At 38.1% G+C, this 22749-nt stretch overlaps 1 protein-coding gene across 2 annotated transcripts in view; it reads right to left on the bottom strand.

Annotated features, from left to right (window-relative positions):
- LOC101157859 (caM kinase-like vesicle-associated protein) overlaps positions 1 to 21687 on the bottom strand; it is a 51061-nt gene extending 29374 nt beyond the window's left edge. The window contains exon 1 of one of the 2 annotated variants that reach the window (XM_011477366.3): positions 20926 to 21687. The gene's annotated coding sequence lies outside the window, so the exon portion shown is untranslated. The remainder of the gene's footprint in view (positions 1 to 20925) is intronic. The other variant, XM_020704698.2, reaches the window with a different exon arrangement.
- Between the last annotated feature and the right edge of the window lie 1062 nt (positions 21688 to 22749).

The raw sequence follows: 22749 nt of genomic DNA, 5'->3' as shown, positions 1-22749 counted from the left end.
TTTACGACCTTAATAAAGTCAGTTAATAAAGCAGCACTGAAAACATTGAGACAAAACATTCTGCTCATGCTCAAGAGGATGAAGTGGAATTCTGCAGTGACCAAGTGGAGTGTGGGTTTTCTTTGTTTGTCAGCTCTGAAGAGGAGTTATGATGTAACAAAAAAGAGTTCGACACATGCTTGAATGTTTTCTTTAGTGTTGCTATGCAACTCTGCAGACGTCTCTTAAAACTGCCTACTTCCTTTTGATGGTGTTGAATCTGCATTTTTTTTTTATCTTCCCAGCATCTTTCAAGGTAAGGTAAAAAAAAATGACAGTTCTATTATAGTTGTAGTGAAACATTTATTTCTAACAAACGTATAAATATAAGATATACTGTATACATGTTTTTCGTCTGTCACGCATTTGGCTGCACAGAAGTAGATTTCGTGCAAAAGCTTTGTGGAGTGTAATGGATTGCTTTGCCAGGCGGCCAACTGTGTCACAAATGGTTCCGATGACAAATATACAAACGAGCAAACTAAAATCTAAAATCTTACGCCTGCAACATTACCATCAAGCTAAGTAATCCAAAGGCTTTCGGCACTCGTGGACTCTTGATTTTTTTTTTTTTTTTCCTTCACAGTGTATCAATGAAATGCATCCCCCTCCATGGCCATGAGATGATTCTACTTTTCCCTGCAAATTTAATTTCTGTGTGTGTGTTTGGGGGCACTTCTGGTTACACTTAATCTATTTTGAATCCTCTAGTGATACTTATGTAGACAAAGCTCTTTTTTGCTCGCACACACCTCACTGTTTCTTGGTCTCTGGCACATGCAGACACACTAATGCATCTTCCCATGCACAATCAACAGCCACACGCAAGCAAGTGCACATGTTGAGCCTCTGGAATAATTTTAGTATTCACATCGGAATAAATAAAACCTTGTTTCTTGATGTCCATTTCTTTGCTTTTGTGTGTGTGTGTGCGGTGTATATGGATGTGTTTGCGTTAACCGCCACTGATCACGATTCTATTGTGGCCAAACATGGCCTTGAGACCCACTGTGGAGAGCCTCTCCAACAGTTCAGTTGTCTTCACTTGAGAGGCTCAATCCACACCTAAGCCTGTATGGATCCACACACACACCCACACACAAAATAGGACAGAGTGAAACAAAGATAAATGTTTTCCAAGATTTGTCTTTCTTACACTGCTTCCCTTACAGTAGTGACTTTCTGGCCTGTCCAGCTCACAGCAAACTGTATATTTGCAAGAATTGGATTTCTGAGGGAGGCTTGAACTATAGAAATGTTTTAAAAAGTTCTTCATTTACTCAAGAGTTGGTGAGTTTTATCCTTATGCTACATTCACACCGGGTTTCAAGGCTACGGACCACTTCCAATGAAATCCCACATTAATGCATGTTTCGGGCTTTCATGTTTAAAACTCTTCCATACACCTATTGCTATGCAAGTTTCCATGACTGTTTTCAGGCTCTACATACAAACCGCACGATGACCATTGAAGGCACTTTAAAACTTAAAACAGATGACAGGTACCTAGATTTGGATGATGATGATGGTGACAAGCACCCTTATCAAAGCACGGAAGTGACAACTGTATGAAAAGTGATCATGAAGGAGAAAATAATAACTGTTTGTGCCAAAATTATATGACACCAAGTCTTTCATTGTCAGAATGAAGCTGTGAAATTAAAAGCCTGGAGCAAAATTCGCAAGACTTGCACTACTTCAACATTTCGTACCAAGCCTCTTCCAACTGTGAGTACATGCAGTAGTATCAAGTAGCGAAAGTCTAGTGTGAAATCCATATAGTAAAAGTGCGTTTAGGAGCCCGCGTTTAGTAGGTTCCTGAACACGACACACACGCCCAGTGAGTTAGCATTAAATGAAAGTGAACATGTTGCAACATTAACAAATCAAATCAAATATTATGTTTGATTTGATGGCTGGTTTCTTGAAACATTTGAAAATTATTTTAAAATTTCTTCTCTTATTTTTTGTCTTTTGCAAGTCATTGCAAATAGTTTAAGACAACTTTGTAAGAAGCTTGTGATCTATGAAAATAAAGTGTGACTGATTAAAGATTAAAAGAAAAAAACGTTAAAAAAAAAGTACCTATACTGGAACAAATGTCTTGCATGGCATATTTGAAATAAGGAGCCCTCACAACCTTCATACATTAAAATGTGATTCCAAGTGACGCTAATTTGCTAGCCTCAGAGAAACCCACAAAGTTGCTGTAGACCTCAGCGTGCAATCAACTGTCTGCCACTCAAAAGGCTGCAACCTATTTGACATTTTAATACTGGTTATGTCGCTGGCGATACCTAAATATCACACGTTCTTTGACAAACCTTCCAACGTTTACGCAATCAACGTGAATCAGCTGATTCTGAGAAAAGCTGCTTATGTTCGTAAGGTGTGGCGTAAATGTGCAAAGCTGCTTTTCTATGTGACAGAATCAGCCGATTTGGATGGATTGCATAAGCAATAACTAAAAAGTGTTGAATATAAATGCAAGGCTGCTGTTCTGTTCTTCAGAATCTGCTGGTATGTTAATTGCATCAACAGTTGAAGAGTTATGGTAGTTGAAAGGATGTAAACACTGGAACTAAAGCTCTGGTGGGAAAGGTTTTTTTTTTTTTTTAAAGAAGAGGTTATGTATTTCATTACAGTAAAGATTCATGAATATAAATTGTGGCCAAAGAAGTGAAGAAAGGTTTTACATATCTTTTTTTTTCAAATGAGCAATCCTCTTGGTTGTGAGCTGTCAGAATACAGTGAAAAACTCCCCAAAACACACGTTCATGTAATGTGTAAAGCAAACTCTTTGTCATCTCTGCACTGTTTCACTTTATTGTAATTCAATTCACCCAGTACTCACAACCAACACCCTTTCCTTTTGCCATACTTGTGTCTTACATGTCCAAGACAGAAAAGTCAGATATGATTCACAGCTCAAAGCCGCTGGACCCAAATGACCGAGTGCATGAGTTTGCTCTTGAACAAAAACTCTTATCAAGTAGACTGACAAAATCTACAGGTCAATACTGCAGAGGAGAATGTGGAAGACATGTCATGAAAAAGACAAAGAGGCTTGGGCAGTGTTCCAATAGAGTGACTGCTTTTTATATCACGCTTATATAAAAGCGCAAGGACACTATGGGTGGTTAAAGTTTGTCACCATCCCCTGGAGAGCCTGCATGTGGGTCTATCTTCCCCTTACTTGCTCACAAGAAAATTTGAATTCAAGCCAGAGATACTAAATATTTACAGTGCTGATATAAAATGTCCTTTATCAGCTTTACAAGTAAAAATAAAATGAAACATTTTCACTGATTTATTTTCTACGAAAAGCACAAAGGATACTGGTAATACATTTGTCATATGCTATAAATGATCCCCTTGGTTAGTTTAAACATCAGCAAGCGATTGAGAGTTTTTGTGAATTTTTGCCTGAAACAGTTTTTGGTGACATTATGCTTCAACAATCTGGTCTCAGCTGTTATTTTCATACATCGCATTTAGCCTAATGACCAAAATGACAGATTTCAGTGGATTTGCTGTTTACTATTAACAGCTTGACCTGTGTTGCATTAATAATAAAAAAGCTTTTGACTGTCAAAAGCAATTTTTTGGACATGCATCTGATTTAATAGGTGCTCCCACCCGGATCAACCATGTCTCATAGGTTTTGGAGACGGTTTAATTCTGCAGTGGATGTTTCTTGTACTTTACATTCACAAGAAAATATGTAATCTTGCAAAGGGATGAATATAAATATGAGGATGGAATTGGACTGAATAACTCAGAGATCAAAGGCAGAAGGTGAAGCATCCCACTTCATGAAGAAACATTTCAGCAGCTAAGAAAAATTATATTTGTGAATGATTACAAACAGAAACAAGATAATTAATCAGAATGCAACAAAGACACAAAGGTTTAATTTTATATTTTAGCAAATTCTAATTAAATAACCCACCAGAATGCAAATGGCTAAATTCTTCTTAAGTACATTCACTTTACTCCTGTAGAACAGAGCTAACACATTTGATTTATTGACCAAAAACTAAGCCCTCTGGCTGTTTTAATAATAGGCTTCCATTGTGCAGCTATAGCTTTTAATTTTAAAAGTTGCAGGAAAACATATTTTTAGAAGTAATAGCTCGATAAACATACTTTAATCGGAGGAATTTACATAAATATTTATTACATTCTCCTTCACTACCTGTAACCTGGCATCTCTTGGGTCATGGGGTTATTAATTTATCTGATTGAGTACCCTGGTCATGTGGAGAATTTATATAACAATTTACCACCTATGTCTCAAAATAACCGGCAGTCCTCGGTAGAGGACTCCAATGAAATTTTTTTTAACATGTTCTTTTAGCATGATGGAGGACATAAATGAAATATTTTATGAATTAGGAAAAAAAAAACATCTAATGAGGACTACAAAATCACAAAGTTTTGGATTAAATAGAATTATAATTATTTTGAGATTCCTATGTGAAATGCAGCTTAAATGAACCCAATCTGCCATTGAATTAAGTAAATTTAGTAGTAGTAAAGTTTTATTGTGCTAAAAAACACATTTTATCTCTTAATCTGTCTTGGTAATGTAATTTCCAAAAAAATAAAAAAAAGCTGGCAAACCATGGCAGGTATGACTCAATTGAAAGCTTTTATTGTGATGATTCACCACCTGAAGTTCAGGATGACAGCTGTGGATCAGAAGAAGTTGCAGTTAAAAACAAAATCTTCTTTTTAATACTAATACTAATTTTGTAAAGTTATGTGCATTGTGTTTAAATATGGTGTAAAACTGTCAAAGCTCGATTGTCAACAACAACTTTCTTACAAGACGGCAGGAAGGTGAAATTGTACATTTGGTGTCTTGCTTATGTCAATCAGTCAGTCAAGAGTATTACAAAATGTGAAACTGTGACAACTATGGCAGATAAGAAAGAGAATGACAGAACAGCATGGAACTGGATTTAACCTGCTGCATACGTTTATGTTTGAGTCTGGATATATTTGCCCTGCGTATGCACACCTGTAACCACACGGTTTTTCTTTACATATCTGATCATTAAAGCCTGTCAAATTATTTTCCAACAGATAACACAAAGGTACTAGTTGAATTTCCTTGTCTTTAAAGCATCTGACAAGTTCAGGAGAAGCAGGGTGAGTGTGAATTCTGGTGTCATAGCCTGGGGCTGCTGCTGAGGCATCTGTACACTCTGGGCTGGTGCAGCATGTTTAAAATAGTACAGACATCTGAAATGGGACTTTGCCATCTCCATTCGCAAGGCACCGTAAATCATTTCTGACTTTTATGATTGTCATTACAAGCAGACAGAGATGACATAAAAGTAAAGAAATGAAGTGGAATGCCAGGCACCTCATTATGCAGAGTTTCTGTGCAAGGGTGTGTTTCCGTGTATTTAGAGAACTTAGAGAGGTAATTGTGTTTTGTTCTTTCCTGCACCAGCGCCTCAGAGGTACTTCAAAGCACATAGGTAATCAAAATTTTTTGACTAACATTAATCATAAAACAGGCTATCTCATTTTCAAGGTGCAAAGCAGATTATTAAAACTCCAGGGTTGGAAAAGAGAGCAAAAACACACACAACTTGTGTAAAGATTCCTGAAGAGATTCCTGTGTAAAATGCAAAAAAACTAATTGCACTTTTATTAGTAGATTTGTATCCTGTAGGTACGACGGAGTATTAGGGCCACCAAAAAAAAAAATTAAGTAAAATTACGACATTTTATCTCGTAAATTTACGAGAAAAAAACTCGTAAATTTACGAGTTTTTTTTCTCGTAAATTTACGAGATAAAATCTCGTTAACAAGGAGAAAACACCGAAGTTGTCCGTTTATCGGAGCATCGCTTGAAGGTGAAAGATGTGGAGCCTTTTGTGAAACTTTATTTCCAGGTTTATTATAGGTTTAAAACAAAGAGATTCTTACCCTTTGGCGACTCAAAATCAGATTATTGTCAGTGGAGCCGGTTTTCCGGGGTTCAGTCTCAGTAAAGCGGAGTTTCATATGTAAAATAAGGAGCTCAGAGACACGTTTGGGTGCAGAGGATCGTTGCAGCTTTTATTCTCCTTTTCATTCACAAACCCTGAAGTTCATCTGTCACCTTACGTCATGAACCTGTCATCAGATCCGAACACCAATGCGGAAGTAAACGTCCCGTTATATCATCAAACAACAAAGATGAATGAAAATAGTCTATTATATTAGCATTAGAACATTGAAAATGCCAAAAAAGTGATCCTCCTCCTCAGACGGAAGCGTCACAGAAACGGAGAGATCTTGTTTTTGGTGGAGGAAGAAAGGATTGAAGTGGAAAGCTGCAGGGGCACCGATGGCTTCATCGGGCTGCAGGGATCCTGCAAACCAACCATCAATAAATAAAACATTAATAAATTGTAAATCAAACAAATGAGCTTCCAGATATTTGGAACGTTCAAGCTCATTCAGCTCACCTGTTCAACAAAGTTTAGTCGGTCTGCTCTGTTGCTGCGCGGCGTTCACCTACTGCTCTGCATGCTCACTTCCACTTAATATTGTAAATTTACGAGTTTTTTTCTCATAAATTTACGACTTAAAATCTTGTAAAATTACGAGTTTTTTCTCATAAATTTACGAGTTTTTATGTCCTAAATTTACGAGATAAAAACTCGTAATTTTACTTTTTTTTTTTTGGTGGCTTTTTTTTTTTGGGTGGCCCTAATACTCCGTCGTATGTAGGAAATTCTAGCAATGGTTGAGGAAAAAAAAATCTTTTTATATCAATCTGTACACTCAAATAAATAAAGTTTGGTCTTAAATAGCTAATCATGAAGCAGTTGGCAGCAAAAACTCAAGTGATTTCATAAAATCTAAATAATATAAAGCCACACTCTAATCATCTTTTAATTAAAAAAAAAAAAGTTCTTTGTGGTCTTTTAATTGTGATTATGCCATTGTTAGGCAAAATCCCAAAAGCTGTCTTGTTTTCTAGGACAAAGTTTCTGCAGAGCAGAAGTAGTTAATCAGAAATTCACCCCTGAGTTGTGGGCGGGTCTTTAGGCGAGGAGTAAGGCTGCCCTCATTTCCCACCATCCCTTTGTTTACACTCTCTCCCACCATCTTACAGCCTCTCAAACCCCAAACTTAACATTACTGGTGCAACAAGAATGGTGAGCAATATTGAAGCTATTCATCTGCAAAGATTTGAAAAAAGTAGATGCCATCTTGGAGAATTAAAACAAAGACCTACACTATACACAAATCAAAGCAAATCAAACTTTATTTGCAAGGAACTTTTTCAATCAATGTAACTCGTAGTGTTTTGCATAAAAACATTTTCCTAATTTAAAATCCAAAAGCAAAACAAACGGCTGTTAAAAAAAAAGTATGAAAACACCCCCCACAGACACTCATGCACACACAACATAAAAAAGCATAAATTGATTCAGTAATAAGACACAGAGAAAAATCTGGCTTGTACTGGAGTGAGGAAAAAATAATTTGGGGGCCTGTCCCGACCAGTCTAGGCTCCATGGATCTTTTTAGTGGATGCGTCAGAATGGAGCGGGGCAGGGAGCTTTTGGCTTCCCCAATTGTAGCTTCTATGTCACAACTACAAGCTTTTTCAAATGGTAATTTCTCATCTGATCCTGATTCACAGCAATTTGAATTAAGAAAAAAATTAATTTGAAGCTTAATTTTCTTTACATGTGTCCTCCATCATTAGGACATGTTCCCCAAGAACATGTCAAAAACAGCGAAAACACATTTTCCATTGGAGTGGGCCTTTAAGAACAATTTAATATACTTCCTCTTATCCTACATTAGTAGGATTTAACAGTTGGAGGCTAAGGAAGAATTCAAGGAAGAAAAATACAGGAGGTACAATATTTTTAGGGTGAAAACATTCGGGAGGGAAAAAACGCAGTGATGAGAAAAAGAAAGTGAGCACTTGTGCCACGCCGACAAAGATTAGCATTCAGAGGAAAAGAAAAGACTGAAATGAGGATGACAAGTGAAAAAAGAAAAATGAGGTGGTAAGATAAAGCACAGAAGACGACAGGCGTGAAGACTGTGAGGGAATCAAAGTGAGAAGTATTCTGTGAAAAAGTCAGATGTGTGTACGTGCGCTGGGAGAGGGGAAAAAAATGCTTTTGTGAAATGCTGAGTGTGATGGAAGACTTATAGAAGCTAAATCCCTTCCCTGGAGAGGGTGAGAGGAGAAGAAGAGAAAAGAGGAAGGCCAGAGAAGAGGAGGAGAAGGGAACAGTGATTGTAGTTTTGGATGGGCGTGATAAGGCTGGAGACTATTTCAACCGATAGGTCTCTGCTGTGAAGCTGTGTGTAGGACTTTCAGGGCCTCCTCTATTTTTACACTGTGTGGGTACACAGCTCACACCTTAAACTTCCAGTTTACCTGCAGAGCTGATTGGTGGAGAGTTGCCGAGGGAATATTTTCCTCCTTACAATTTGAGGGAAAATGTGCCCACAAATGTCAAATGATAAAATTTGTACTCAGAAAATAAGAATATTACTGCCTAATTTATGTAGTACTTATGTAACCATCTTTTTTTAACTTAATTGAAAAATTGCAATTTCACAATATTTTTATTCCATAAAATATTTAGCAATCGTTACGTGCTGACATCAGTAGTATGACTGATCATGTTTGCAGAAGCTCAACATGCCAGGTAATTTTTGTTCATGGTTTGTCCTAACTTTTGTTTTTTTAATTTATGTAAGGAAAGATTCTTGTTTCATCAAACTAACATTTACTTCAAGTCTCACTCTAATCATCTTTTAAACTGTTGTAAAATATTTCCAGTGGTCTTTTAATTATGCTGTTTTTAGCTTAAGAATAAAAGTAAAATAAAGAAACTAATTTTCTTAGTTTCCGCAGAGCAGCAGGGACTGTACGGTGTGTCTCCCACTTCCCATCATCCCTTCGTTACACTCTCCTGATAACTCACACACCCTCACCACCCCAACCTAATCAGTGCAACACAAATCGCATCAGCTGTACATTTTTGAGCCAGATGCTAGCTTAGATGAGGAAGATAAAGGCAAACATGGATCAAGTTGTCTGCAAGATTTGAGCAGAGCAGGGACCTCGTGGTTTGCCATTGTTGTCAGGAACTGGTGGAGTGGGACCCAAAATGCAGGAGACAAGAAATGGTGGCAAAAACTAAAACAATAACAAAATTAAAACGGGCCAAAAAACCCCACAGAAAAACAAACCAACAAAAAGGCCAACCAAGGCAAAAAAATGCAGCAAAGCAGAGCAGATGACCTGACAATGAAGAACTCAAAACCAGACATTTAAATACACTGAGGATCATAACACAAATAAATACAGCTGGGAATGATCTGCAGCCAAACCTGGTGCGACAATCAGAGGGAAAACATGACCAAAACCAAGAGCACAACGGAAAAACCAAACTAAAGCGCAGAATCCATACAATTGTAGGTTATATGTCACTCCTACAGGCTTTTTCAAACTGCATTTTTTTGTCTGCTCTTGATCCACATCAATGTGAATAAAGAAAATACTCAGTGATGTTTTAATGTTAATTTTCTTTGTATGTGTTCTCCATCATGAGAATATAGCTACAAAAACATCATAACCCCCCCCCCAAAAAAAAAAAAAAAAAAAGAAAAGATTTTTCATTGGAGTCTTTAAAGGCTGTGGTGTAAACCAAAAGAATAAATCATGGAAAAACTGTTGAAGTCTGTAATCCTTGACAGTCAAAATAGCCTCAATACAAATTGGAAAAAGCTTTCCAATGTGCTCCGCAATAAGTTCAGAATGTCACCAGATGTGTGACTTGTACTGAGGAAAAAAAGTTGCCCTTGAACTTCCATGTTGTATGGGAAATAAAAACCTACATTGGTTTGCGGCAAATGTTATGAAAGCTCTTGGTGACCCTGACTTTTTCTTTTTTTGTTCAGTCTTTGTTGGCTACTTGTGCTCTCGCTTTACTGCATGTTGCAACAAAGACAGAATATGAAAAACCATTCAGTCTCAATCTGTTTTGCTGGCAGGAATTACCTGTGCTGTGAGCTAGGGATGCTGTGTTAAAAAAACATATTTTTACAAGGACACATTTTTGCAACATGCAGGGATCATTCTTAAGGAATGAAGCTTGCTGTAGAAGACCTCCAAACTCCTAAGGACTGAGATACAGTCAAAATAAAAATAAAACAATACATTTACACACCACTTTAGATAAAAAAAAACATACCAAAAGCCAATTATTGCCATTATTCTTTCTTATATTGTCTTCTGGTAGCTCTTTCTTTGATGAGTCAGCCTCACACAACCCTGTTTTCCAACTGCCTGTAGACTCTCAGCTCAGTGCCATTTTTTTTTTTTTTTTTTTTCAGAAATAAGCAAAGAGACCACCTGTCACTGTTTCCACAGTGGGTTTGGACTTTGTTAAAAGATTACCCACCACTTTCAGTATAATGATGTATTTAGTGTAGACAGTAGATAGTATTTATCATAGACTAATATATGTGTAGAGTGAGATAATTTATGTTTATCTAGAAAACAAGCAGGTGTGTTTTTCATTTCAGTTACTTCCCTCATGGTTGCCACATGTGTTTTGCAGGGCTCGACATAGCCATTTGTCCGCTGGCCCGGTCCTGTTTTTCGAGCAGTGCGGACCACAAGACTTTACTTTTCACTTTTCCGCTCGGGCCACTAAAATATCTAGCGGTTTATATATTCTTCACCTTTTTCAATAAAGTAAATTTTGCGAAAACGTGTAGATTTACCTCGTCTTTATAATGTAGTTTTTCTGCTAGTCCTGTGTTCAGACTTCAAGGGTTTCTATGGGAAACCTTTGATCACTTCTCCTTCTCTCCCGCCTGAGCGCGCGCGGCTTTCACTGCCGAGCACCACGCGGCACGCGCTCACTACTTTTTTTTTCAAACTTTATTGAATGTAACAATTCAATACAAAACAATGTTAAACAGCATCAACGAAGGCACAAGCCAGTGGGTTATTATTACATTTAATTATAAATCCGACACCGTCACTGAAGAGAGACTGAAGCATGTCAGAGATGTGGAAGACATGGCAGGAATAGATAGGAATATGTTGGATGGAGTAGTGGGTATAATTAGTAGTATGGACAGCAAGATATTTAATGAATGCATTGAAGATGAAACTGTATCCACTAAGCTTTAAGCTGAATGTCAAAGAATCAAAGGCAACTCCAAATACCGGAATCTCAGACTCAAATGCAGTAGAATGTTAAACTACTTAATTTTGTTTTTCTGTACAACACTGTAAGCAGTAAGTATTTCTAGTTAGCTGAATGATCTCAGTTAGACCTGCACAATATGAGGAAAACTCGCGATATGCGATATCAGAGATTAAAATTGCGATAACGATATAATTTGCGGTATATAAACAAACAGCAAAATAACCAAATAACCATTCCCAGTTTAAAAATTATACTCCAAATGACCCACGTTGATATAGGTTACAAACATCTAACATAACAGGGCTCCATCTGATTGGTCAACAATGTGAAGGCGTCCATCCGATTGGTCAAATGCATTGAGGGATTTATTTGATTCGTTAAATGGTTCAAGCTGCCATTAGATTGTTTTAACACATTTAAAGTTTATGATTTATTGCGATATTTGCCGTTAGAAGCACCATGAAAACTTCTGAACTAGTGTTAACTACTACACTGCAGTGCTCTCTTCAAAACATCTGAAACAGACTAGAGCAGATTTAAATTTGATATGGTCTATTTTCAGTCATTGAAAAGTGTAGAAATAAGTGATGTCACCAGAATGCACCAAATTGCACCATATTAAAAGTTTCCGGGGGGGCATGCCCCCGGACCCCCCTAAAGTTGCAAGCACCTGCGGAGCGGCGGGTCCCGCTATGCGCGGTGTCGGGCCAGTAACTTTCAGGCAGGGCCAGTAAGTTTCAAAAACTACTGGCCCTGTGGGCCAGTGCAAATTTCTGGGCTATGTCAACCCCTGTTTTGGCTTTAGTTTTAGGACAGATGCCCTTTCTGACCCAGCTCTTTGCATTTATCCCAACTTGGGAACAGGCATATATATAATGACTGAATAAATAAATAGATAAAACAGTGAATTTTTGAGAGAAAAGCACAAGTTACTGTATATACATTTAGTAACATTTTGAACCAGGAACTAAAATATTTTTTTCTAATTGATGTTGCTATCTATATTAAGACTTTGTTACTGCTTCTAATTATTTCTTTAACAATAAAGAGTGAAACACAGATACTATTAAAATTATATTTTAAAGACTCACTCCTCTGGAGCCATAAAGGGACACTAAAGAAAAAAAAATTAAAGTCGAAAAGAAAGAAAAATGGAAGTAAAAAAAACAAAACTATGTTCTAGAAAACCAGACAGGTTTTTTGGCAAAACAACATAATCAGAAATAAAAGACCACTGGGAACCTTTTAAAATAGCTGAAAAGATTTTCAGAGTGGGTCTTTAAGTGTTTAACATCATTTATACCTACAACTGGCTGTTTTCAACAACTAAAAATCCTTTGATTTTTAGTTGTCATTTGAGGACAGTCCATTCGTTTTTTTGTATTTTTACAATAGGATCAAAGACGTCTTTGTATCAATTTTGTGCCAAAGCCAGACCATTCCAGTTTGTGATGGCAAATAGCATAAGGTGTGTAAATCTACAAAATGCATGAGTGAACAACTTCATCAGTGCAGATTTCTATTACTGCTAGCATCTTTGAAAAATCTGCTGATCCAGCTAAAAGCATTCAATAACTATTGATTGAAAATTGTTTATAGAGCTGCATGGGAGGACATAATAAAGATGGAGGAGACAGGAAGTGAAGAGAAGGTAAAGAATTGGTCAAGATGAAGCCAAATAAGAAGCACAGACTTATTTTTTTTTAAGATGACATCTTAAACACACAAAAAGAACCATTATAAGGAAATTGCTTGTTTGTTCCTAACCCTCTCAATATTAAACCCATCCATCCTAAGAGAGCAAAACACACAGGAGGGGCAAGATGAGAGAGACTGAGAAAATGTCTGCAGAGCAGTCATATTTCACCTGAAGCTTGCAGAGATCTTTGACTGCATAATATGACGGGAGGATCGAGCATCTTTATGACCAGTTGAGGCGATAAATCCAAATCAGTCTTGACCCTTCAACTCTCCCCCACCCCTGCGATTATCTTAGCCGGAGCAAGCTGGGAGGTGGTAATTTTTTTTTTATTGAGGGAAGCTCTTCAGTTGTGTCAAAAGATGCATTATGAGGCACACATCAAAAACTTTAAGAGCCTCTGGCTTTTCTGGAGGATATAAATAAATATATCAGCTCAATGCCTGCAAAGCCTCACTGGTGCATGAGGGACAGGAAAATGAAGTCTTCTGAAGATTGTAGACATGGACTTTAGACATGGACAATATCTGCGTTAATTCTAGTCTGTTCTTGTTAAACATTTTATGAGCTTGTGGTTGGTTGTATTTTCACAATAGAGCAGCTGTCGTGAGAAAATACGAGATGTTTTTGTTGTTTATCATTATTTTTGTCTCAGATTCAATCCCCCTTTCCTGAATCGGCTCTCATTTCCAAGAACATGTGGGAAAGCACTCTTTCATCTCCATTCACAGCTCACGTTCCCGCTTGTGTGGGTTTGGGATGTTTTCTATGTTGGCCCCTGAGCATACGCACTATGAAATAATCACAGATTAACATTTTATTGCTCTGATTTCACTGCTTTCTTGTCTCAGTGGGAGCGCTCTCCCCTCAATCAGAGCGGCTGCATTTTCTTGGCCAGCGTGGCTCGCGGTGCTTGTGTTTTCTCAGCTGAATGAAGCAGATTGAGAATATGAGTTTGAATGTTTTGTTTGAAATAATAACAATTCCCATGGCGCATCTTAAAGTTAACATGCTTTATGAGCTGTTGTGGTTATTGCATTTTGCTGTACGGCAAAGAGAACACAACTGCTGCCTCGATGAAACCACCCTAACAAGGACTCTTTTCGTCGGTCTTTCTTTAATTGTTAAAAGAGGAAACATTATTCTCTTTTTTAAAGAGTGAGCTTTTCATCTTCAGATCAATAATCATTGTTATCACATGTCAATTATGTGACTAAAGCTTTTAAATGTTTTGTAGTTCCTCAACTTTTCTTTCTCAGATCACTTTTGGATTAAATTTCAGATTTGAAAACTTCTATAAACTTTGTTTTTTAAAAATATTTTCCATCACAGAGAACTGCTCTGGAACGATGATTAGTTTTCTTAATGTTCCTCTGATGGGGGATAGTACTATCTATCAGCAGCAATCCTTACGACCGAGTAGGGAACTACATTGAAAGACTGATAAGGCAGTATACCTTGTTGGATCTATCTTTACAGTAGCTTGGGCTGTTGTATAAGGAGTGATGTAGTCAGGGCTGGAGGAGGATGTAAGAATGATGAATCCCAGTATCAAAATAACAGGTAAGCAATAAATGGCATTTGTCCCTTCAGTTCTTCTCACCTGGCTTTGATCAAAAAGGCATCCACAAGTTTGAGTGCAGCATTTCGTCGGTTATGTTTGCACTCTTAATGTCATTTTCTGATCTGTGCCCCTGCTTCTGTATGCTGGCCCAGATTGTAGCCCAGTTTTGACTTTTTTTTTTTTGCTGAACTCAATGAAACACTGAGCCAGAACAGCCAAGCGCTCCAGGATTAGCTCTGTTCAGTCTGCACCAGCATGAGGAAAAACCCCAATTTATAGGTAAGTCAGGAAAACTGGGCCATGTTGTGTATGTACGGCTGTGTTGCTCTGCCTCTAGAGAACTATTGGGAGGAAGAAAAAATACACTTGTCCAGTTTCATTGTCTCTCCTCGCTGTTCCAAAAGGCCAAAGCAGTTGCTTGCGCAAGTCTAATGGTGGAAATAAATAAATAGAGAGTGTATGACAGGACAGAAGCAGAGAAAAGTATATCCAATACAGGCAAACATATGAAAAGGTAGTGGAAGAGAAAAGATGAAAAACAGATGGAGCTATTGAGTCATAAAAGAAAGCACACATGGAATGGGGATGATTCTAAGCTGAATACTTTCTCTGTCTGTCGAGCTACCATCCTTCTGAACTATCTTTACTTTTTCATGTTTTCATGGTTTCCACTCTCTTTTTTGTATTCTTTTAACCTTGAGAATAGAAAAAAACTCATTATGAATTAATTATATCTTCAGGTTTATCAGGCCTGAACTATATGCTGATTAAACATACTCCAAACAACCTGAAACAACTGTATTTTTATTCATATATTTTTAGGATTTTATTCTTTGTCTGACTCGCATGATCTTTAATTATCTTTACTTTAAAAAACAAAACAAAACATTGATGCTAAATGTCAGGTAAAAATGCTCTCTAAAAATAACTTTTGTCCTTCCCAAAAATCCCTAGTTTAGATTGGAGAGTATTGCTGCTATTTATCTTTGTGTGTGTGTATGTGTGTGTATGCTTGTGTATACAGACATGTTTGCCGGTGTGGAGCTGACAGAGACGAGTCATCTACTCCTCAGAGCTCACAGTTCTGAACGTTCTCTCTGACTTTCTGCTCAAACACACCTAGCGTTCATTGATCGTCATTGTCAGTCCTCTGTACACTGACGAAGAGCTGACCCGGGTGTGTCTGTGCTGGAGGAGCAGGAGAATGTTCAGGGAGGTGGACCCCGAGGAGCACAGTTGGGGAAACATAATGGGACATGCTCAAATCTGTGCTGCTCACTTGATTGATGCTTAAGAGGGTGCAGGGAAAGGCAAATTGTCTGGGCACACCAAGCGGAGCCGTGGCATATAGCATAAATCAGGGATAAGCTCCATCTACAGCAGCACTTCCAGTTGCAGCAGCAGCACAGTAAACAGACGAGATGTCTATCTTTAGCGCAGAAGCACTGTGCTGCTTCTGGGACATTTCAAAAATGGGACAGTATATGTCTGCTGTGACCACCACACTCATTGACTAGAATTCACTACTCCTGACACACACCTATATCAACTGTCCTGTAACTTTATTTTAAATTAAATCATGGTTTAATACAGAGAAAAGTGACCCAAAATGTAAAAACCTATCAGGAACATCTGCAGTGGAAATGCATTCCTTCTCTATCCTTTTAGGAGAGGTTGCAATGTTACGATCTAACTGAATCTTGATTTCTTTACCTTTTTATTTTCCACCTCTACTGGTGGGTCACTACTTTTATTGTAGATTGTGTAAAATGATGTGTGAAATTCATGCATTCATACAGCATTGATTAAAGAAAATTGAAAATAGGTTTTTCATAGTTAAAAGTCCTTTAACATACTTTCTATACTTTTACTGTCCAAATGTGAGTTGCAATTGCAGAAGGGAGCCTGGAACCCAGCTGGGAATTCAGGGAGCAGCTGAGATGTGAGTGCTTGAGTGAGGGAAGGCAGTGGATGAACAACCAGGGCAGGACTCGAGAAACCTCTGGCACCCAACTTGGCTATGGAATAAAATAAATAAACACAAACATATGCTGCCTGTGCAGTTTGTCCTGAAGCACGTTATGTAACCTAACATGTGTGAAAACAGGCATGATTTTGACTTGCTGCCCTGACAAACTGTACTGTGTACTGACTTTGAATTTCTATGGTTAGACCAGCGTTTCGCTACAAATAACTTTCAATTGCTGACAATTTTCCAATACACTGCTGCAAAAATGAACCATTACTGCCCAATAAATGGCCACAAACACCCTCGGCCAAACTGGTCGATTGAACACGGTCACATTACGCCGAGGGTTCATCAAAAAGACGGTTTGATGAATTGATGAGCCTCTTAATCTCCTCCAACCATCTGTAACCTACGCTGGCTGCTGCGATGGAGCCTCTCTATGGTTGAGGACATGTTGGTTGAGGACAGCAAGCCTGAGGAATCACAGCGGGAGACATTCTGACACAACTTAATCAGAGGGCGTATACTGCACTCACTGGTAAAATGTGAAACGGATTATCATGGTGATCCAGCATTGAGACTGGCTCTATCATTTAATGAAAAAAAAAAAAAAATAGAGTTAGCCTTTTAAACTAACAGGGGGGATTGAAAACCATGGAGGCTGTGCTTCCTCTTCATTCTAATATTTCTTTAAAAACATTTTTTGTTGTGATAATTTATTATTTCCTTTTCACTCAAAAGCTCTTCAACTGCTCTTCAAATGTAAGGGGAATTCTTTAAACCTATTTACACTGGATTAGTGCCAGAATAACTGTAGCTGCAAGAAGTGATTATAAAGTTTAACTTTCTGTTTGTGTGTTTGTGCATGCACACAAAATATTACATCACAGAATGCATCACATAGTAAACACATTTAGGGCTCCTTAGTGCATCTTGTCAACACGTTTTAGCATTTTCACATGCAATTTTACAGCTGTGAGCCTAGAAATTCTCTGTACACACAGTTTAATCCGAACATTTGACTACACTATTTGGATTTCACATTGGACGATGTGCTTTTTTTATTCTTTGACAATAACTTTATGAGTTTCAAAGTGTATTTTAATACTCTTACGAACAATTACCTTTTATATTGGAAAAAAGTCTTGCATATTTTTTCATCTCAGACTACTAAAAAGTGTTTGTGCTAGATTGTTTCCCTGCATCCATTTTTAAATCTTTAAATGCATCCTAATGCATTTTTTGTTGATACAAGCTGATGTACTGTTTAGAATTCAACCTAAATATATTAAAAAACTATTTCTTTTATATAATTGATTCCAAACCATGGAAATGTGCAGTAAATGGCTTTTTTGCATAAAATACTTGACATTACCTCAACCTTTTTTTCACTTTGACCATTATTAAAACTATGTGAACTAAAAAGCATTCGATATTGAGTGTCAATAAAAACTGTATACAAACTCAGAACACAGAGGAAATAAACATGAAAGCATCATATTCCTCTAAATGTAAAGCTTCAGAGAAAGAATGTTTGAAAATGGTTCTGCCTTTCTAAAAAAGCACACTGAAAAACAATCACTATGCTTTTGCACTCAAGTCATAGTTTAATCCGAGATGCTCAAAAGGTCAAATGGGCCAAAATTATTCTAATGCACTAAAAGTGTATTTCTCCTCTCATAGATCCAAATCCAACATCTGAAAAAATACGTTTTTCTTTTTCTAAGAAATTTGATGAATTGCTTTTCTATAAATCCAACCAAATAGATTTGATAAAACCATAAAAGGCTTAAAGGGTTAAAAGGCATCTGTTTGAAAATGAGTATGTTTACTCAACAACAGCCTCTTATTGCATAACCAGCCGCACAAATCTTACAGCAATGTTATGTCATAGTCATCATTTCAGTGTAAGATTATTTTGTTTTGCATAACTTCTCCAAAGGCATTTGCCAGATGATTCTGATTAGATTGAATGCTTTCATATAGCATATAAGATGAGCTGTTTTCGTTTTCACAAGACATTGAAGTTGGAAATGTGAACATGTTACTTTCAACCTGGCCGTGGTGCAGTGGTAGGGCGGTCGACTCATGATCGTAAGATTGCAGGTTCGATTCCCGCCTTGCACGCCCATGTGCTGAAGTGTCCTTGGGCAAGACACTGAACCCCACCTTGCCTCTGGTGGGAGGTTGGCGCCAGTGTTTGGCAGCGGAGCCGCCATCAGTGTGTGAATGTGTGTGTGCATGGGTGAATGGGACTGTGACTGTAAAGCGCTTTGGGCCTTCGTAAGAAGGTAGAAAGCGCTATATAAGTATACGCCATTTACCATTTACCATTTCAACCTAAAATGCACAGTAAAGATGAATATTCAGTCAGTTCAGAGATCACTTAAACAAGTTCAGACCCCGCAAACAATATTTCTTTGTTTACATTGTCCTCAACTTCAGTAAATCACTGTTAAAATCTGAATAACACTAGTGAACAGCAGAAAAAGAAGTAGAAGCCCCTCCCTGCATGTCCAGTTTGAACACATTTGGCTAAAAGCAAATCCAAGAATGCATGTTGTTGAACACGCGTCAAATGCCCAGTGTGTCATAGCTTCACAAGCCACCTATTGGCTACTTTGTGAACTGACTTGACTCCAGTTACTTTTGTTTTTAATTGTGCAAGAGATAAGAAGGAAGTGTTGCAATTCGGCTGAGACCATCAATAACCACCAATAATTTTAGTGTAACTCAAGAATCAAGCTAATGTGGGGAAAACATGCACACTGCACATTTTCATGGCTTGGAATGAAAGACACCAAAAATGATTTACTTATTTATTTAGGTTCAATTCTTAACAATACATCCAATTTTCTCAACAAACAAATGGTCTCTGTAACGACAGAGATTACACGTATTTAGTGTATCACAGAAATCAACCTTGATTTCAGTGTGGTGTGCTGAAATCTTTAGGACAGCTACATGTATAATAACCGTCAGCAGTGGGACTTGAAGTGAAGAACCTCAAGTTGTTTTTGTTGAAAGACTTTTGTTCTCAAGGCTGCAGCCTTTCCATGAACTCTAAATAAGATCGTAAGAGATGACTTCAAAAGCAAAATCCTGCAACTGATGCATGGGCCGCTTTAAAGACATCAGGTTGAAGGGACAGAGGACAGAACGACATTAATTATCCAGACAGACAGATAGACAGATAGATAGATAGATAGATAGATAGATAGATAGATAGATAGATAGATAGATAGATAGATAGATAGATAGATAGATAGATAGATAGATAGATAGATAGATAGATAGATAGATAGATAGATAGATAGATAGATAGATAGATAGATAGATATCCAGCTGAAAATGAGTGCATATTGGGAAGCTGACAGCTCAACATGAACTTGTTAACTGTGTGAACTTCAGTTGCTGAAATATTGTCTAACAGAAGGTTTTTTGGCACCTTTTTTTTGTGTGTGCATAAAATCGAGGTATAAAAAATCTACAGGTTAAAGCAACTGGGATGAGAAATACACCTCAATTTTTTCCTTTTTTACAGCTCGCTCGCCTCCCTGCTCTCTCTTTCTCAGGGGTGCAGTGTGGTGTGCATGCACTGGATTTACTCTGATGTTTTGAAGCCAGGTAATGAGGCCCGTAGCAGGTGGTATTTGTGATCATGGCTAAAATGAAACCTCATCTACTTCAGAGTGTGGATTTTAAAAAGGGAAATGATCATTTTTGACATGTCTAATTGGGCAGTTTAAACTTTTGAATTTGATGCCACTTTTTCCCTTGCAGCAAACATTGATCTAACAGGTTAAAACATTTGTCTCAAACATTTCTCCCGGCTATGACAACATTTCACACCAAGACATTATTGGATATTTCAAATTATCACATAAAACCTAATAAAGAGTCCTGGCTTATTTAATGCTGTCGAAGTGAGTAGAAAGTACGAGGAGCAGTGCATTTATGTAATTTAATAAAAAAAATAACCTGTGAATAGTGGTATGTCTGAAGCTGGAAACATCTGTGCGTTTCTTGTCTTTGATAATCAGAATACTAAACCAAATATATCATCTTAAATTAAAACATTCCAAAGTAGGTTCCACTTATTATTTAGAAATTAAACAACCTGTTGGAGGATTCGACTGTCCATGCTTCATTATGAGTACGCTAAAAACTGTCTGGTCACATTTACTTCAAATAATTTGCCAGCTTTTGTTTTTTCATTCTTCCCGGTATGTCTAATCGGTTAAAGCTTGAAACTTGAGACACTTTTTGCGCTCCGCGTTTATTTTTGTTTTTTTTTACTGCATCTTTTTTTACGCGCGCTGGATGCGCATCACCTTACAGTGGCGCGTCAGGAAACCGTCTTAAATCTCAATCAGCTGCAGTAGACGACCAGCACGAAATTCAAGTTGCCAATGGTCTTATCTATTAAGTTCCGACTTTTCTTACCTTGAGTTGTCGCGGTTTTGTGGGAGAAACTCGCAGGCGCGTGACTTTTGCAGCTCCTTATCCAAATCGGGAAGTGTGCTCCTGCTTGGTGCTGAGGAGACGAAGACTCGCCACTGATGGTTCGTCGGTGCAGCGTCAGAGGTGGACTAACCGCAGCTCCCGCTCTGGCACGACTTGCTCTCCAGTTAGTTTGCGTCTGACCACCACCCTCCCCTCCCACTCACTCCCTCATTTACTGTCTCCTACCCAAGAGAAATAAATCATCTTTAATCTCTCTGTCTCTCCCGCTGCTTCACATTCTCTTTTCCTTAACAGATGGGCACCTTTGAATGTCAGATGTGCTCTATAGGCTCTTGGAAGCTCGGAGGTGCGTCCTCCTCTACCCTTCACATCATCTGCCTGTGCTCAAGGTTGGACAAGTCTGGTCTCTCCTGCTGGAAGAGTTTCTCAGGCCGTCCGGTGTGTGCAGAGAGCAGATTGGGAGTGGTTGGGATTAAACTGCGGGATTATAACTCAACGCTCATTTCATCCCACACAGTGAAGGCACACTGGTGGACAATGACATCAGTGTTTGGCACACCGATTCACGTGGGCAGAAACAGAGAAAGAGACCCCCCCAAAAAAGGTGCAAAAACAGAACGAATCAGCAAATGAGCAAACTTAATTGGTCCAAAGACTTGAAGCAGAATCCTCCATCTTGCATTGTAGAAAAGATCAACAGGGTGACATTTTTGTGTGTGAATGAAAGGAAAATGTGACTGCAAGCAGCTTGGTGTGTATTTGTGTGTTCTGATCAGTGGATATATGCACAAAGCCAAATCTGTATGTGTGCAGGCATGCTGACAGATGGCAACTGTAGTGACGCAGGAACTAAATACTGGATTTCTATGCGTCTGTGAGGTTGCATGTCGGCTTGTGTGTATCTGTGTTTGAGTGGGACAGAAACACACACGTGCACGCACGTGCACACACACACAGGTCTGTGGTTTGTGGCATTATGTCTTTTTTTTTCAGGTTCTTGCAGCCTCTCCCTGCGGATATTCACAGGAGACCTTGAATCTGTGGCAACTTTTATTTGCTGAAAACAGCCATGTGGAGTTGTGTATGTGTGTGTGAAGAGAAAGGTAGGGTCAGAAGGCAAGGAGAAAGGAAAATGTCAGAAAACACAATGTCTCATTAGACACATTCAAAGAGCTTCCTATGGCCTTCAGGGAAAAAAAAAGTTTTGATACCAGTGAATTTGAGTAAAGCAAAAAATGTTTAGCCTCTAAAAACTTATTGGAGCCATTTTTTTGTCGGCCCACAACATTGAGCCAAAAGCCTCCTTTTGGCAATAAAAATCATAAATCTAAATTTGCAGCCTTGAGGTAAATTCACTGTCGTTAATTCTGGACAGCTTGCTGACATTCAGTCATTGGTTCAGCAATGAATTTTGCATGATGTGAAGGAGCCCTTCAAATGACTGCAAAGGAATTATATGTGATGGAGCTGAACCAGATGTAAGAAAACCTAAACACACCATCATATCCTCCTAAAGTCACAAATGAAGATATGGGTATTAGGTGCTGAAGTTTTAGTTTTGGTGTTGTGGAGGGAAAAAAACACCTGACAAAGCACAGGCTTATTTATAGAAAAAGAGCAGTCCAACATTTACACAGGCAGATGTTAGATTCTGATGCATCATTAGGTTCATTTGGCTTATGCACAGTGCATGTGACATATGAGCCATTTTGCCACTAATGTGGCTGAAAAATCCTCGTGCTAATATTTAAACACCTTTACTTTATCTGTTGCCAAAACAAACAAACAAAAAAAAAAACAACC

Source organism: Oryzias latipes, chromosome 7, assembly GCF_002234675.1.
Source record: "Oryzias latipes chromosome 7, ASM223467v1".
Classification (NCBI taxonomy): domain Eukaryota; kingdom Metazoa; phylum Chordata; class Actinopteri; order Beloniformes; family Adrianichthyidae; genus Oryzias; species Oryzias latipes.
The sequence above is the reverse complement of the archived record's forward strand: the minus strand, read 5'-3'. Positions and strand labels throughout refer to the sequence as shown.